The 19,004-nt window shown below is 40.7% G+C and overlaps 1 long non-coding RNA gene across 1 annotated transcript in view; it reads right to left on the reverse strand.

Annotated features, from left to right (window-relative positions):
* Positions 1-14,043: 14,043 nt before the first annotated feature.
* The window catches only part of LOC111090052, an 85,366-nt gene continuing 80,405 nt past the window's right edge, over positions 14,044-19,004 (reverse strand). Inside the window, exon 4 of the long non-coding RNA XR_005370591.1 lies at positions 14,044-14,575. This is a non-coding gene — a long non-coding RNA (uncharacterized LOC111090052). The remainder of the gene's footprint in view (positions 14,576-19,004) is intronic.

The raw sequence follows: 19,004 nt of genomic DNA on the forward strand, positions 1-19,004 counted from the left end.
GCTGGATTGTTCCTGATTATTTCTCTCTCAAGTTACAATTCAGAATAGTGCTACCATTGATTGTGTGGCAGTGACCCGGTAGGGGAGCCCTAAGAGGCAAGCTTTGGGACCAACATGAAGCTCATGTATTTTTTTCCCATTAGAAGGTTGATTGCACACTATGCATTTGAGTCTTAGGGCTACTAGAAAGGATGTCCCAAGGGCCTCAAAGTCATTTCCTCTCACTTCTGGCAAGATCGCAGCAATTTATTTTTTATTTTTTCCTTAAGAGTTGGAAGGTACCTTTAGAGATCATTTAGTTCTTTGGTTCTCAGCCCTGCCTACACATTAGAATCATCTGGAGAGCTTTTAAAACATACTGGTGCCTGGGCCTACCCAGTGATTCAAGCCAAAATGGTATATAGGTGGACCAAGGCCAGGTATGTTATGGTAATTGATGGCTCTTCACTTAGAGGGAAACATTGGGAGTGAAGAAGATGTATTCCCTTTTGGCTAATTACCATATTTTTGTCTTTTTATTGGCTTTACCATTTGGTTAGCCAGAGTGGGGACTCTTCTGCTCAGGGGAAGGAGGAGCAGCTTGTTGGAGCAACCTACTCTCACTTCTTCAGACCTGTCCTCCCATGACTACCTTACTCCTGTGGGCCTCAACCTGGAGCCACAGGGGGGCAGTGAAGAGTTTACTTGAACAAGTCTCTCAGCTGAATGAACTTGTAGGCTACTCTGTTCTGTAGCTGACTATCAATAGCTTGTTCTGTTTTCCATCAGATATATGATGGCACACTGCCCATGTCTTGCTGTGAGATTAAATGACAACATTACAATTCCACAAGAAATCAAAATGCCAACATCATTAAGATGCCTCCAAAGTTAATATCAATCCCCTATATAATGTCTAATGAGAAATTAAAGTCTAAAGGATCAATAAAATCCAGAGGAATTGGAAGTCCAAAATCATGTTTTATTGCCACTGTGATGTGAAAGTCCATGGAAATTGAAATCAGTAATCCATTCTCCTCAGTTTGCTATTTTGATCAGTCTTAGTGAGAGGTGTTCCTGATTCTGGATAGATTTGGGGAATTTTCCAGGAAGTGTAGTCCAGGTAAAATCTCGTGAAACTGGGCAGGTGTCTCTGTGCCTTGGAAGTTGTATTAATATAATTCTAGGTGTCCCCGAACATCACATGTCAAGAAACTAAAGATTTAAGAGGATACTCAAGGTCATTGGTTAGAAAATAAGCCAACCCTTCACCTTTAAACTGTCAACCCCTATCCTGGGCAAAATAGTGTTCCAGAACCTTGTTCTTAGAGTGGCCAAAGGCTGAAGCAGAAATGCATGGGTAAGTGTGAGGACCAGAGGAGAAAGTTTGATTTTATCAGGAAGCCGGTTGGCTATTTTCAGCTTTCTGAAACACACAATATGTGACCTTAAACGCAATGGGAGACGTATCAGCAAGAAGTTGGCTAGTTTGGGCATGGGGAATTGAGTCAACCTGGGGAAAACACCACCTACGTTCATGTCTCCTCCCTTTACATGCCATCTGAGGCATTGCGGCTCTCTGACAAAGAGTAAAAGCTTGAAACGGAGGCAGTTGTTTGAGGATCTTATTAGAGCTATTCCGCCCCCCCTTTCTTATCATGTGTATTTGAAACCTCTATTTTTTTCGCGGTTTATACTGCCTGCTTACACAGCACTAACCATTTGAACCCAGGACTCAACTAGAGCTCCTCTGTATACAGCAGAGCTCAGCTACTTTGCAGTTTTAAAGGAGTACATTATTTTTTTGCAGTCCTGCACCTATCCTATCCCTCCACAGCCTTTTACAGCACTGAAGCTCTCCCCTTTGGTGAAGTGCTGGCCTTTGGTAGAGTCCTGTATGTGCCTCTCTGCCTCTGGAGAAAGTTACTTGCTTGTAGACAGAGCCACCACAGTCTGTAAGCGGGGGAATCTGCCAGAGGGAAAACCATCCTTGGTCCTTTGTCCAGGCCTAGCAGTTCAAAGTCAACTGCCTGTCAAAATCAGCTTCATAGGAGAGGCAGCTGGCATGATCCAGTGGCAGTGTGCTGGTGTTGAGGCAACTGAGTATGATTGGACTTGCAGTATCTTTGCATTTGCTCACAGGCCAAAATGCGAATCTCCTTGAAGACCCCAGTGACACACTACTGAAAATGTGAAAGCTGAGATCCAGGATAAAGACATCATCTCCCCTGACCAGCAGAGGCTCATCTTTGCAAGCAGGCAGCTAGAAGAGGGCCCCACTCTTTCTGACTGCAATGTCTAGAAAACATCAACCCTACACCTAGTTCTCCATCTGAAGGGTGGCTGTTAATTCTTCTGTCTGGCATTCACAGTGCCCAATGATGGTATTGTTCTTCACTCTAGCTATTTCCCCCAATTTAAATTTAGAAATTAGTTTCGGTAATGCCTGAATAGCTGGTTTTCTCAGTGGCTGTTCAAAATATTAATAAAGGTTTTATTGAAAACAACAACAACAACAAAATCCAACTTCATGGACCATTTAACATGCTAAACACTAGCAAACGACCCCAAATCACAGATTCCACCAGAGGACTGTACCTCAATTGCCACCATTTTGTCTTATTTCTCAAAGTTCTCGGTTCCTGCACCAGATGTTGGGGGTCAAGTTTATTTCCTACTGTGAGGAAAACTGTGAGCCTCCCTGCTTTATGGAAATGCAGAATAGAATGTATACTTCCCAAGGACCTATTGCCCTTAAGATGGAGGGAAGAGGAAAGGGTGGACTACACATGCCCCATTTCTCTACCAGATTTATCATCAGATAAATTGCTATAGCTCAAGGGGGCAGGGAGTATGAGGGCAGAGAGGCCTGGAGTTTTATATTAATTGATGTTCTTTGTTCATGTTTCAAGAAACATGAGGAGTGGGAAAGAGGTGTTCCCTTCCTAATACTTGTCTACCTCTGTCCTCTTCCCAATCCCCATCAGGGTTGCCATGTTGTCTTTTACTCTACCGCCTAAACATCATGGGCATCAACCTTTCCCTTCTGTCTCCACCGCTCCTGCCTAGGGCAGGCCTTTGTTTTCTCTTTTACTAAGAGTTGTATTCTCTTCATGACTGGGATTCTGACCTCTGTGCCCTGCCCCCTTCCCCACTCCCATTATACAAACGAGCAAAACCAAATTGCCTGCAAGATCTGTACTTTCTCAATTCCTATGACTGGTATATAGGATCCTTCATAGTTAAAAGGTGGTTAAGCTTACGGACTCTAAAGAAAGAATGCCTGGTATCAAAGCTACTGACTAGCTGTGAGATGTTGAACAAGTAACCTTTTTGTGCTTTACTTTCCTCATCTATGAAATTGGTTTCATGATAGTACTTATCTCAAGGGGAAATTGTTTTATGATAGTAATATAAGTGCTTTACTCGAACACCTATCACTGTGCCTGGCACATAAGTAGTGCTCAAAATTAGTCATTATTTTTATTTGGCCTCTGCTTGCTCCTCTAGCTGTGTGTGTCCTACTGATTGCCTCATATTGTTAAGGTCTGGTCTTAGCTCTTGCTCTTCTATGGCCCTGCCATGCTTTCTCAGGTCTTTATGTCTTTCGCCCATGCTGGTTCTTCTGTTGGAATGGCCTTGCCTGCCTTGATTTCCTGGCAACGTCACATTTATTGTTCAGTTCTCAGTTGAAGTGCTTTGTCCTCTGTGAAGAGACTTCAGTGTTCAGCCTCTTGCGCTCCCCCTTCCCAGCTTAGGAAAGCAAATATGCCCATTCCCTTAGGACTGTACTTCCCGAGGCTGGGGACTGGGTTGTTCTCCCTTTATCTCCTAGTACCTGACGCGGTGGGAGGCCTATATGGAAACTACTCAGAAGTGTTTGTTGAAAGGGTGATCATGGGAACGAGAAGGCTCTTTTCTAGAGGAAGTAATTTCAAGTTTTGAAAGCTCTGCATGAATGGCATTTCTTCCATCTCTCCCATCTCAGAGAACCAGACCTCAGCATATTTTCTAATGCAAGTCATTGGAAAATTCAAATTAGAAAGAATCTTAGAATACAGATAATTACTATCTTCACTGCAAACTACTTTTTAAATTCTAAGTTCAGATTAAGAGATAAACCTTTTGTTTTTTTGGAAAATAGTTCACATCTAACCTTTTAGCTACCTTCTTTGTTGAAATAACTTTTCTAAAACTAATGATACAGTTGAAGAAATCTCTTGTAAATGAATTGCGATGCGTTAATATACTGCCCTAAGTAAGTTGGTTAGTTTCAAGGCAAACGATTCTTGTATGCTGATCATTTAGAGATATTTTTTTAAAACTTTTAAAAAGGTCAGTTGGTTTATTTTTATGTATTTAGCAACAGTTTACAAAGCAATATTTTAGAGCTGTCATTGTATTAATTTTCATGGTTTAAGTAATTGTGCAATTTATATTTCCTTGGGAAGCAATTAATACATTTAGGAAACTCTCCTGGGTTTCATAAACACATCCAATTAAAATGTATTGATTTGGCAGTGGTTTCTCCTTAGTACTTGTTCACAAAGACCAACAAGCAATTCATGTGACTTTGTCTAACCTGAATGTGAGCAAAAATGACACAACTGAAGATATTATCTCTTTTTCCCTTAGAAGTTAATTAGTTCTACAGGTATTATTAGCCTGTAAGCGTCTGGAGGGCAAGGATAATGTCTTATTCATTATTATATCTCATCTAGGTCTAGCTGAGGCCCTGCATATATTAAGGGGAGCAGGAATTTGCATAAATGGAGCAGCTTTGCCACCAGCCAGTGTGGAGCCTAGAAGAAAATGAGCAAAGGTTGGGGCAAGAGCTTAGTGAGTGCTGGGCAGACAGAATGGACTGCAACTTCTCAGAGGCCCCTGGGATGAAGTCTGGAAATAAGGGCACAGCAGAGGAGCCCTTCTTAGAAAGCCTGGGAGTCTAGAGGGGACCCAATCAGGGGACTTCTGGATGTGCTATAATTCCTGGAGTACGTTTCAGGTTGGAATCATCTGGAGGATTTGGGTAAATAGCATTTGTGGGAACTTGGGAAAGATTCCAAAGCAGAGGGATAGGAGTTCTGGTTAGGGGTATTTGTGATGCTTTCGCACTGTGGTGTGTGTCTGGTATATATGTATGTGTGGGCTGTGTGTAGAATGTATGTGCGTGTGTTTGTGTGTGTATGTGGTGTGTGTGGGGAGTATACATGGGGTGTGTGTAATATGTGTGTGGTGTGAGGAGTGTGTGTGTATGGGATGGTGTGTAGTATATGATGCCTGGAGTTTGTGTAGTGCGTGTGTTGGGGGGGTATGTACATGAGTGTGTATGATGCATGTGACTCCTCATCAAATATTAGGCCACTGCTGGAGGAAAGGATTGGAGTTCTCTCTCAGAGGCTAATTCTTATGTTATAGGGATCAATAGATCCTTATTACCATGTGCCTAATTCCGAGTTAAGTCCTGGGGAATACAAATAAAATATAAAATATGGTATGCTCATTAGTAGTTTACAGTCTAATTAGATATAAGCTTTAGAACAGTATATGATACATGAGAAAATAGGTAAGTTGTTCAGTGTATTCAAAAAAGAAGATCACTCTGGGAGAGTTTTTGAAGATGTGAGACATGATCTGGACCTTGAGGGATGAATGGATGTCATTCCCATGAGTGGGGAATAGATGTCACATTTAGACTCTAGGGTACAAACTCACAGGTTTTGAGTGAGTGTTCAGTTGGAGAGTTAAGGCAGGGAAAGGTGGAATGTACTCAAGACTATAGTTTGGGCCTGAACTGTCTATCAGGTGAGGATCTCTGAGCTTCACCCAATAGGCAATGGAGAACTGTTCACAGTGTTTTACCAAGGGACTGACATGATCAAACTTGTCTTGTAGAAGATTACTTTAGCAAAATTATGGAGACTGGATTGAAGGAGAAGAATCTGAAGGCAGTGAAACCAGTCTGGGAGTGTCCATTTCCTAAAACTCTGGAACTGTGTATGATCTCCATTTGTCCAAAAATAATTTGGTCACTTTAAGGTCATTCTTATTATCAACATATAAAAAATAAAAACAACTCAATTTTGTTTACATTTTCTTGATCATATTGCATAATACAATATAAAACATCTTTAAAATTCTCTTCACACATTTAATTAAAGAATATAATTTTTTAGAAAGATGATTATGACTCTCATACTGATATACAGTGAACATTTGTTAAAGATTTTATTTAACTCATTAATGAAGGAACTTGTAAGGTGTCACAGTTCAAAGAAGAATCCCCAGAACGGATGCTCTGATGGATTAGGAATATAGAAATGGATGTATAGATGGAGGTGAGACTGGACTGTTTCCACAGTAGGAAAGGGAAGTCCATTCTACTTCTGTGAGAAAGAATTTCCATGTCGGGGACCTGGGACGCTCAGTGGTTGAGTGTCTGCCTTTGACTCAAGTCATGATCCCGTGTCCTGGGATGGAGTCCCACATCAGAGTCCTCGCAAGGAGCCTGCTTCTCCCTCTGCCTATGTCTCTGTCTCTCTCTGTGTCTCTCATGAATAGATAAATAAAATCTTTTTTTTTAAAAAAAGAATTTACATGTCTATCAACAAGAACTATTTTCAATAGCTATCAGTTATCTACAGTTTACAGAGTTCTAGAAGAGTACTCTAGAATAGCACTTATTAGCAGTGGAAGGCCAGAATCTGATAATCCAGAAGGGTGTGCTGTAGACAAGGCAGGATTTTCTGTGGAAGTACAAGGCTTTTTCTAGATTTCAAAGATTTGTGATACCCTTCTCTTTATACCAAATTTTATTTTTAAATGCCCATCTTTACCTCCTCCCACACTGGGCTACTTTCTGAGATCTCTGGATCAGTCCTCTTTTTCCAAGAGCAGTTCCAGATCCTTCCTTTCTAGTGTAAATTAATGAATTCTTTCTTCCTTCTCTCAGTTTTTCTTCCTTCATTACTGGATCAACTTATAAAGACTCCATGCTCTCCTTCTCCTTAAAAGGAAGTCTGTGAAAACACGGAGTTCATATTTTCTCCATCACACCCACACATACAAATGTTTATGCAATTGTTTTGGACCAAAAATATTTTGAGATTGTAATATGGATTGCCAATTTTCCCTTAAAGAGTGCAAAAGACAAAAAGTGGGTGGGAAAAATCTTAGATTTTCTCTTCTTATTCCAGTATAAACCTCCTTCTATGAGATCTTGCAGTCCTCCCTTGTTTGAGAGCTGAAGCAGCTGAGGATAGATTGAAGGCCTTGTCCAGTTAAAGGCAATGAAGAGACTGGATTTGGGTTCCTTGGTCTAAGAGTCAGTCATACAGCACAGATGTATTGAGTTCCTGAAATGTGCCAGGTCTTCATGGAGCTTACATTCTATGTGGAGGAGATAGGTAATAAATAAGATAAATAAGTAAAGTATGCAGTGTATTGCATACACATTATATTGTATTATGCAGAATGTGAAAAAGTCTATGAAGACAAATAAAGCAAGGTGTTCAATAGAGTGATCAGGGAAGACCTCAATGAGAAGGTGGTATTTGCACAAAGACTTGACGGAAGTGAGGGAGTGAGCTCTGAGGATTATATGGGGAGAACCTTCTGGGCAGAGGGCACCAGAAGTACAAAGGCTCTGAGGTGGGAGTATGCCTAGTGTGTTTGAGGAACAACAGGAGGCCAGGGAGGCTGGAGAGATGAAGTAGCTCAGTAGGGGAAGGAGATCAGGTCAGTAGGGAGAAAGGGTGCAGATCATATAGAAGTCTTGTAGGTCATCATAGTGTTTCCTGATTGTGGTGGGAAACCATCGGGAGATTTTGAGCAGCATTCTCCGTTTTTTATTTTAAAGATTATCCTGGCTATTACATGGAAGTGCTGCGGCCAGCAGGGAGGTCATTGCACTAAACCAGGAGAGGAATGATGGTGGTGTGGGGCCAGTGGGGGAGCAGTGGAGAGGTGGTAAAATAATGATAGGTACAGTGTTGACTTTGGGTCAGCTTACTTCAATTATCAAACAGCTTGCAGTATTTATTAGTTTTCTAAGCATCTTGTTAGGGACTGGAATACAGAGTTATGTAAGATCTAGCTCCTGTCCCTGAGAAGCCTAAGTTTATAAAAGAGGCTACTATGAAAAATATTAAAAACATTACAATGTTTTGTGGCAAGCACGACAATAGAAACATGTGCAAGGTATGGGTGCAGACCCAAAATGAAAAGGAATGGCAGGCAAGGAAGGCTTCTTGGAGGAGCTGTATTTTAAAAAAAGGAACAAGAGCTTTATAGAGTTCCCTTCCTAGGTGGAGGGAGACACTTCAGGTAGAAGGAACAGCCAGAGTTGTGGAATAGTGTAAGCTGTTACCTTGTTCATTCTCTTTTATTCTTGGTAAAGCAATAGATTTAAAGTGTTGAAACAAGACTCCCCAACCCTACTTCTGCTACATGATATGAAGGTAACTCGTGGTGGGAAAGGGGTACAAGTCTGCTTGTATGGGGCTGGTCAATGAGTTCTTGGGAGCAATGATGAAGTTTCTCCGTGGCCAGTCCTAGAAGCTTCAGAGAACTGTAGTGGGAGAGGTGTGGAGTATAGTAATTAGGAGCAAGAGTCAGGCTAATGAGTCAGATCCCAGCCCCATCACTTACCCTGGGTAGGTCACTTGACCTTTGGACCTTGACTTCCCCACCTGCAAAATGGGACTGGCTCCTGACTTGTCTATGCCTACCTTATAAGGCTGCTATGAGGAATAAGTAGGTGAATGTATGCAAATTGCTTGGAACAGTGGCACTGAATAAACATATAGTAAGTGCACTATTAGTAGGTGCCCTTCTTTTTTTTTTAATTTTTATTTTATTTTATTTATTTATGATAGCCACACAGTGAGAGAGAGAGAGGCAGAGACATAGGCAGAGGGAGAAGCAGGCTCCATGCACTGGGAGCCCGACGTGGGATTCGATCCCGGGTCTCCAGGATCGCGCCCTGGGCCAAAGGCAGGCGCAAAACCGCTGCGCCACCCAGGGATCCCAGTAGGTGCCCTTCTTATTACTGTCCTGTGGGATGAGCAGTGCTCATGGCCTGCAGATGACCTGGACAGAGGTGGTAAGTTCAGTCACAGTAAGGGCCACCCTGTGAACCTGGGTCAGGACCTCTTCCTTGTGGGAGCCCTGCAATCCTAATGGACCTCCCTGGAAGGAGGGGACTGAGTTCAGCACCTCAATCCTAGGGAATGGCTTTCTCATCAACACTGGTGAAGAAAGCCTGAGCCAGTTTTAATTTTATCTAGAAAAATAAAGAAATGTGATGTTCCTCAAGTGTATCATGAAGCAAATTCTTAGTGGTTATGTGTGCTTAGGGAACTATAGGCAGTTATAAATTGCTGAAAGATAGATTCTGAAGTGGCAAGTCATGAAAAAATGGGCAGGGATCAGATCAAGATGGACTTCAAATGCCCTTCAGTGACCTTCGCCTTATTCTCTACATGCTGGGGAAAGGATTTTTAAGCAGAGGTAACGTAAACGGATTTAGATCTTTAGTAACTTTATTGATGACAGGAGCGTAGATGTAAAATTATTGAGGTGAGAGAGAAAAAGTGATCAGTTAAAAGTCTGTTGCAACAATCCTGAGGAGGAAGACTAGGGGCCAGGATAAAGATATGGACAACAAGGATAAAGAAGAAACAGTGGAGCTGAGACACATCTAGAAATCTCAGATGTGATCTTGGATATCAGGGAAGTCAGGCTTCTGGCTTTGGATATGGGCAAGCCAAGAAAAAGAACAGACTGGGGGATGACAGTGACTTCACCTTGGGTTCTGTGAGCTTGAGGTGCCTATTTTGAGTGGAGGGATAAAAATTGGGCCAAAATTGGGTTTGGGAATCATTAGGGTGGACGTGGTTACAGAGGGTGTGGAACTGCTTAAGGCAAGGCAATAGAGTCAGAATAGAACTTGGAAAGGCCAGAAGCTTTGGTGAGGATCACTGAGAAGAAATGGTGAGACCAATACAAAGATAATGGAGAGGCAATTGCCAGGGAGCTGGGAAAGGAGTTTCCAGAAAAGTTCATGATTAAATTCAGAGAGTTTGGGAACAGAACTTTTTGCCAGTGCATGTTGGTAGGCTGATGGAAAGAAAGTCCATCTTTTACCAAGTCCAGAAAGGATCAAGAAGCAGGGATGTGGTGAAAGTTAAGTGTGAACCACACTTTGAAGAAACTTAGATATGAAGTAAAAATGAGCATGGAAGCCAGAGGGCAATGCAGGGTCAAATAGTATTCTACTCCTAGCCATCCAGTTTGTAAAAATTTATGAAATAGCCCATGGAGAAGTTCTCAGCAGAGAGAACATTTGAGGACTTACACGTGCACACACACACACATACACACACACGTGCATATGTGCACACTTAGAAGGCAGGGAGGGACATATGTGATATTTTTAGAACTCTTTCTCCAAAACAAGTTTTAAAAAATCACCAGTGTAACTATCTGAAAAACTCACATAAGTTGGGGTGGTAAGTGAAGAAGCCCTATATTTAAATGATGTTTTCATCGAAGTTTGAGTCATATTTTCTGAAATGTGTTTTATTCCACATAAGTTAAGTAGCCCCCAGGAACCTTATCTCATTGCATGGCTGTGTATGCTCTATGCCATAAACTTCTTTTGAAACACTCTTTTAAATTTGATATGAAAGTACACAGTTTATCCTACAGCACAAGTCAGAAACTTAAAACCATCAGGTGCTGAACAGTGACAAAATCCATTCTTATGATTCAGAAGGATACATGCTTCATGGGCAAAAGGGAGGGAGCTTTTACTTTTGAGAAACAGTAGGAACACTGCAGGAGGTATATGTGGGATAATTGTAAATATAGTTTTTCCTTGCACGAGTGAATATTAGATTGTTAGTTAGGAATATTCTGAAACAATACAATTATCAGCGAGAAAACACTCAGATGCCTCATTGCGTTCAGTGGTTTCTTTTTATTAACCATAACACCTGCCGTTTCACAGCCTGTGACTCCATCTCCAGATACAAAGGGAAGGGGGTCCCACAACAAATATTGGGCTAATTTAAGCCTCCAAATAATAAAATAATGATCAAACTGTGTACTGAGTCTTAGTAATCTGGATATGTCATGTAAAAGCAGTTTTCTTCTTATCAGAATGAAATATATATGATCTGAACTGTTGATTCAACAAATATTAATGAAACGGCTTTTATGTGCCAGGCACTGTCCTAAGGCTCTGGAGTTGTGGTGTGGTGACTCAGATGGACAAGTTCCCTGGCTCAATGTCATTAATGGTTTCATGTATCAAGACTATGTTAAAAAATAATTGAATAGGTAAAGAATGAAAGGGAAACACAGTGGGGCATAGTGACATTCAACAGGCAGGAATGTAGAGCTAGACGAATCAATTCTGTTTATCCCTTTACTCTTCTCTGGTGTAGGTAAAAACACTGATTTACCATTCCTGAAATTTCCTCCATGTGGAGGGACACTCATTAGACATCCTACTCAGCCCTTAATGCTCTCTTGTTCCCTTCTTCCCATGGAAAGAGAAGAGGCTCACCTAGTGAGCCTAGTTGGGAGAGGACCTGGGCACATCTGACTTGCCGTCTTCCCCTTCCTGGGGAAGAATCTACCCTGTTCCTTGGCAAGATCTTCAGGGATGATTTCAAACTGCTGGAAGATGGCTGAGTTCCCTATGCCCTTTTGAGCACTGGCTTTCAGTGATGAGTGCCAGATGGCAGAGATGGATGGCACCAAATAATGTTGATCTTCAGGCCAAGACAGGAACTAACCTCTTAGATTTTATTTTCTTGGCCTTGGGCTCCTTAAGATCATGACCACTCTATGGTCTTACTTTGGCTCTGCACTGTTAACTATATAAACTCTGGGCATGGGCTTAGACTTTCAGGGCTCCAGTGGTGGCCTCACCCATGAAGAAGTATAAGATTTTATTTAAAAAGAAAGAAAGAAGGAGCGACAGAAGGAAAGAAAGAAGGGACCCTTTTTTTTTTTTTTTTTTTTTTTTTTTAGGGACCCTTAATATAAAGAGCATATGCTGTATTCCTGAGTTGCAGTGGGGAAACTATTCCACAAAATCTTTGTAGACTGAAAATCCAGAAAGGCATTTCAGAAAGCCTACATCTGGGACACTGTCTTTAGGTATCAGGTTTACTTAGAACATCAGGCAATACCTGGAGTAGTCTGGAAAATTCGCTTCAGTCTTGCTAGTAGAATAGGAGCAGTGGAGGAATGAAAACCAAAGATAGAGGAAGAAAGACAGTTTGATTATTTGAAGAAAAGAGAAATTCCTGGGACGCCTGGGTGGCTCAGTGGTTGAGCGTGCCTGCCTTCAGCTCAGGGCATGATCCGGGTTCCAGGATCGAGTCCCACATCGGGCTCCCTGCATGGAGCCTGCTTCTCCCTCTGCCTGTGTCTCTGCCTCTATCTCTCTCTCTGTACCTCTCATAAATAAATACATACATACAAACATACTTTTAAAAAAAAGAAAAGAGAAATTCCTTATATTAAAAAATGAGATATTCTTGGGCAAAGCAAACAGACATGCATGAGATGAATAGCAAGACTATGGATAAGCATTTATCTGTCTCTGTAGATTTTACATTTTATTAGGAAAACCAGATAATAAACAATAAGTAAGTTATATACTGTGTTAAAAAAGGTGTCATAGATAAGAAAATACATCAAGGTAAAGGAGAGTAGGAGTTCCTGGGAAGGAAGGGATGGTGGTGTCAAGGTGGGCCTTATTGAGAAGGTGGTATTGGAATAAAGATTTTAGGAGGTGACTAAGCCATATGGTGTCCCAGGAGAAGAGCATTACAAGTAAAGGGAATAGCTGGTGCAAACACAGGAAGGTATCTGGTGAGTTTGACGAGAAGCAAGGAGGCTATTGAAGTATAAGCAGAGTAAGCAAGGGGGAGAATAATAGGAGACGATATTAGAGAGGTGATGAAGGGCCATATTGTATAGACCCATTAAGGTCATTGTAGAGGCTAACTTTGAATAAGAGAGTCCTGAGATTGTTGTAGCAACGCAGGAGGGGAGTGAAGGTAGTTTGGAGTAGTAGTAGCAGTGGAGACTGGTCATCTTGTGGGTGTTTACAGTTGACCCTTAAACAACTTCGGAGTTGGGGGCACTGATCCCAGAGTCAAAAATCCATATATAGCTTTTGACTCTCCCAAAACTTTACTAGCACCCTACTGTTGACTAGAAGCCTTACTGATAACATACGCAGTCAGTTAATGCATACTCTATATATTTTATGTATTATATATTGTATTCTTACAATAAAAGAAGCTAGAGAAAGGAAAATATTATTAAGAAAATCATAAGGAAGAGAAAATACATTTATAGTAGTGTACTATATTTATAAAAAAAAATAGCCTCCTACAAATATACTCATGCAGTTCAAACCCATGTTGTTCAAGGGTCAACTATATTTGTATAATCCCACTATGTGAGACACCTGACAGCAGTGAATAATGAATGAATTACTGCTGCATGTATCAACGTGGGTGTATGTCAGAAATGTGAATGCAAAAGGTGAGACAAAAGAATCACCACAGTATGATGACACTTTTTAAAGTTCAAAATCAAGCAAAGCCAAATAATAGAGTGTTTAGTTGTACAGCTATTTGTGGTAAATGTCTATGAGAATATTAAAAGGAGGTTAAAGAACCAAAGTTCAGGATTATAGTTGCAGCCACAAAGGGGTAGGAACCCCAAAATGGCTTTGGGGAGGAACACATAGAAAATTTGCTTGGCAATGTGCTGTTTCTTAAGTTGGGTGGAAGTTTGGGGGAATGTGTTTTATTGTGCTTCATTCGTAATTTATATACACATTACATATAGTCATTAGCTATACAAATACTCTGTTAAAAAGAAAAAAGAGAGAACAGATGATACTTGACCAAAAGGAGGAAGATAACCAACAGAAGGGACCATGTAGCAGGAATTAAAAGTGTGGGCGTTGCTTTATTTCTGGTTTAGCAGGAGCTCCAGCTATGGGAGGCCGCAGGAAGCCCCTGGAGTCATCACTGAGGTAGCTTTCCTTAAGAATATGAATGCATGCAGGCCCCTCTTACTCCCTGAATGGCAGCCATGAGGTGAGGGACCAGCCCCAACTTCTGGGAGAGAGAATGGCCTGGAATAGCCATGAAGGCGAGGGGACCTTAGTCCCATACTGGTGAGGGAGCAGACTGTGGACTTTATGCCCATCCCAATGCTCTCAGTGACTGATGGTGGACACCTGGGAAGGGACTGTATACACAGTCTGGGATTTTGTTTTGGATTCTAGTTGACCTGCTGTCTAATGTACTGTGTGAACTTGGTAGATGTTAGCTCTCTGAGCTCCAGGCTCCTCATCAGTATAATTAAGGGGTGAGACAAGAGCAATTGTCTTCATGTTGTCACCTTCAGAAATCCCTGGTGATACTGTTGGGTCACTTAGAGGAGTCTATATAGTTGAAAAGTAGTTTTCAGTCATGCTACCCCTGGTTCAATCAGGAGCCAATCTGATGGATGTTGTGTTTCCGTTCCGTGTGTGACTTCATTTCAGAGGAGAGTTCTGTTGTTAAAACAAAAAGCAGTGAAAGCTCAAACAAGTAACAATTTGGAGACCAGTGGTCTAGATTAGTATCTCACAGATCGATCTATGTATTAAATTATTCAGATTAATTTAAAAAATGCAGATTCCCTCCAGACCTTACCCTTGATTTATTGAGTCAGTATTTTCAGGAGGAGGGTCCGCAGACACCTTTGTAACAAGCCTTCTAGGTGCATCTCACAGCGGCAGCCCCTCTCTGACCATAGGCTGGTTTTGGAAACCCCCTGATGTGCTGGAACTTTGGAGTTCTCCTCTAAAGCACTAGCATACCATGAGCCTGTGTTTATATTCCTCCTGTGTGTAACACCTTCTGTTCCATTTGTTTATTTTTTCACCATTTTTGCAAAAACAACAGCTTCTAAGAACCAAAATATCAAAATGAAGCTGCCATCCAATTTTTATTTTTTTCCCATGTGCAAAATTTAGGATTGTTTTTCTGTTTTTTGTGTCTCCCCTCCTCTTGGAACATTGTGTATAAAAATAGGCTCTTTGTTTTTCTACAGTGCCTACCGCTGTAGCTCCCACATGCTTTGGAAATCATGCCATTCAAGTTTGAATAGATACTAAAGGAGCCCAGGGGGTAGTTTTCCCTTGCATCGTTTGGGCGACAAAATATTTCCAAACTGTGCTCTGACATTGATTTTGAAATATTTTCCCCTTCCTGTTTGCTGCCACCCTCCTGAAAGCATATAAGCATGCTTGATTGAATAGCCCACTGGAGAGAGTTAAAGATAAGGCTGGGAACACCTGCTCTTGAAATAATGTCTGTGGTTAGTACCCCCTAACAAAGAAATATGATTCTTAGAAGGGCCAGTAAAGGGCAGATGAAAGAATTAAGGGAATACGTGGGCTGAAACATGAGGTCAAACTAAGAAGATTAAGACTTTCAGCCCACAGAGATGAAGGCTGCATGGGGAGATGATCAAAGTCGATGAAGCCAGGAAGGGCATCAATGTTTGTGTTCACCAAATTCCAAAGCACTAGGATGAGCAGGAAGACTCTTTGAAGCCTGAAAGAGGAGAAATTTAGGACAAATAGAAGAAAACATTACTTTACACAGCAAGTCATAAACTTTTGAAACAAGTCTTTCCCAAGATATGGTCTGGGTTAAAAATAATAAAGGTTCACAAAACGTGTAATATATTTATAAGGCATAGAGACACTGTTTTTTTTGAGAGTGTATTATACTGTTCTGTGGTACCTCTTTGACATTTTATATTTGGGTTGGTGCCATGTTTGAGACAGAGTGCTTGGCTGTGTTTACTCTGCAGATAATCTAATATGACAAAATTTATGTCCTTCTGGGGTTAACACTTTATTCAGTCAGATGCCTTCAAAATTTTAAATAATGGAAATAATTTCCTTACTGTGTAGGATCTTGCTTTAAGAAAACCTTTTACCCATCTTGAAACCTTATAGCTTATTAGTTGATGAGGCCTGTTTTCACTAACAGTGAAAGGTGGGATGGAAATGAAACAACTATAATGATGAATATTTGCATTGTTTTTTCATTTTTCATGTTTAACCTCTAAACAGATTGGCAAGGCCGGAGAGGGAAAAGACAGGAAGAGGCCTCCACTGATGCCACTGATGTACCATGAGGCCCATACCAGTGAGAAAGCCATGTGAATACCTCTCAGCACCACACATGGGAATTCCTTTCTGAGGCAAAATGACCTTTCTGCCTTTTCAGTCATGCAAAAGGCTGACTGTTGAGGCTGACAGACAGGGAAACATTATATACTGGGATGTGAAGTTAGCCATAGGAAAGGTGGAGATCAGAAGAGATAGTAAAGTAGGAGTTTTAACCTTCCTTACTCTTTCTCAGATTCTGATAAAACATATCCATGAATAAATTATTCTAGTAATATTACACCAAATGGCAGGACCAAGAGTTGATTCCTTCCCACCCTATCAAAATTATACTGTAAAAATGGCTGAGTCATGTAAGGAAATTGCTGTGTAACAAACTATCCCAACACTTAGTGGCTTAAAGCAACAACCATTGAATTATGCTCATGGGTCCGGTGAATTAGTAATTTAGGTGGTTAATCCCTTCTCTACAATAAATGAGACCTCCAAATGGCTGGGGGCAGAATGATCTTGAGGCTTTTTCACTCACATGTTTGACACCTGGGTTAGGAGGACTTAAATGTTGGGCTCAGCTGAAAATGTCAACCAGAGCACCTGTATATGACCTCTTGGTGTGGCTTAGCCTCTCACAGCACAGCAGCTGGGTTCCCAATGGGGGAATCTGGAGATATGGAAGCTATCATATGGAAGCTATGTGGCCTTTCTGACACAATCTAGTTTCAGAAATCATGAAGTGATTTACTTTTGTTGCATTTGTTGGCATAAATAAATCACTGAGGCCAGTCCATATTCAAGAGAGGGGTATTAGACTCCTCCTTTTGGTGGGGGGTGGTGGTAAGGTAACATTGGCAAAGAATGTGTTGGAGGGTAGATATTTTCATGGAAATCTTGAAAAATGAAATATAGTCTACCATAAGGATGTGTGTTGTATGCATGCGTGTGTGTGTGTGTGTGTGTGTGTGTGTGTAAATGATAATCTTTTTCCCCCATGTTAAGATCTGAGAGGGGAATTCTTTTGGCATCCAGGAGACAGGGAATGCAGGATGTGTTTATTGAGGGTGGGAAGAGGTCAGAGGATTAAGAGCAATATTTGCAACTTATCCTTTAGATAAAACTTTCTTCAGTAAAGGATGAGCAAACAGGCAAACAAATAAAACCAACCTGGGGCCTTTGGAAAGTTTCTGCAACTTGAGAAACAAAGGACTGTTGCCTTGAAGATACAGATGGAAAGTATACTTTGAAAAATGACCTATTAAAATAAAAGAACATTTTTGAAATCTTTTTTGGAAGGAAGGAAGAACATAACTGAGACTGCAAAAAAAATGTGTCTGTTACCATGAAGAGAGAGTTGAGAGTCACTTTAGAACACAGAGGAAATCATCCAAGAGATGAACATGATGATAGCAAAGCTGATCAATATGGAAGGCAGAGAATAGATAGTGACACCCCAAGTATCAAGAATATCAATGGTATCAAAGTAATAATAATAGATATGAAGAAGAAAGCTTACCCAAATAGAAGAAAGATTGAGTCAGCATTTGATAGCACTCAATAATTCCCAGAGAAAACAAGCAGAGTAAGACTGGTTTCCAACATGTCCTTACAAAAATGTTCAAATTTAATAAGACAAAACATTGATGCAAAACCCTGAATTCCCAAAAGTTTTCATACAGAGGAATAAAAATCAAGCTGAATTTAGATTTCAACTCTATAATACTAAACACCACATGATAGAATAACCTTTGTAATATGAAGCACTAGGTAATAATAGTACTATGAGGAAAAAATGTTTTGATCAAAGTGTTCATCCAAATTTTTATCAATGTGTGATAGCAGCAGAAAAGCATTTTCAACTGTACACAGTTTCAGAAAGTAACCACAGATATATGATTTCTGAAAAATTAAGGATATTATCTGTTGATGGCTGGAATGAGAAAATATGCATATAAGACACTGATTATGTGGATTTCAGATTTCATATCTCATCTTGGATTAGCAAAGACTGACAAGTAGTCATGAGAGAGACAATGCTGATATTCTTAATTTACAAAGGGAGAAATGACAAAGATACTGACTCTACTGCTCCAAAGCTAATTAAAGATTGGTTGAGCAAAGTGGAGAAAACTTCAGCCATAATATCTGCAAAGGAGGTTGCAGCCCAGCCTGACTAGAATGTTCCAGAAAGAATCTAGATTGGAAGCTCAGAGATAGTGGGTAACTGAGAGAGTGGAAATGAGAGTGCAAAAAGCAGGGAATTGAAGGTGTATACTTAAAGGCCTGTTTAAATAAGGACATATAGACTCTTTTTTTCCTTCGGAAGGTCTAGCAACCAAACATTTTCCTCTAGGCAAAAACAATGACAGCAATACACTAAAAACCCAGAGTATTCTTTTCTAAAGAAATTGAACAAATATTTTAAGAGAACTTGAGCTGTTAGTGTGGGTATTATCACCCCGGAGGAGAGCCCTTCACATTCTGTCATTTTGAGGCCCATAAATACAACTGGTTCTTCTCACCTCTTCACCTTAAGGGAAGCCTGTGAGTTGGGAAATCCTGCTCCCATCCAGCCTTATATTTGAGGAAGTTCACAAACATGGAAAAGAAAGAGTGAAAGATAATCATAGAAAACTGACCCCTACAGAAAGAGAATCCAGGAAACTGAAAAGAATTTAAAAACAACAATAACAACTCTGTTGTCCTCAGAGAGATTTAAAGAATCTATTGCCTTCATAAAAGGAGACCAAGATGCCATGAAAGTGAAAAATACAAAGAACAAAGAAAAACACTTGGAAATTAG

This window comes from Canis lupus, chromosome 15 (genome assembly GCF_011100685.1).
Source record: "Canis lupus familiaris isolate Mischka breed German Shepherd chromosome 15, alternate assembly UU_Cfam_GSD_1.0, whole genome shotgun sequence".
NCBI lineage: Eukaryota > Metazoa > Chordata > Mammalia > Carnivora > Canidae > Canis > Canis lupus.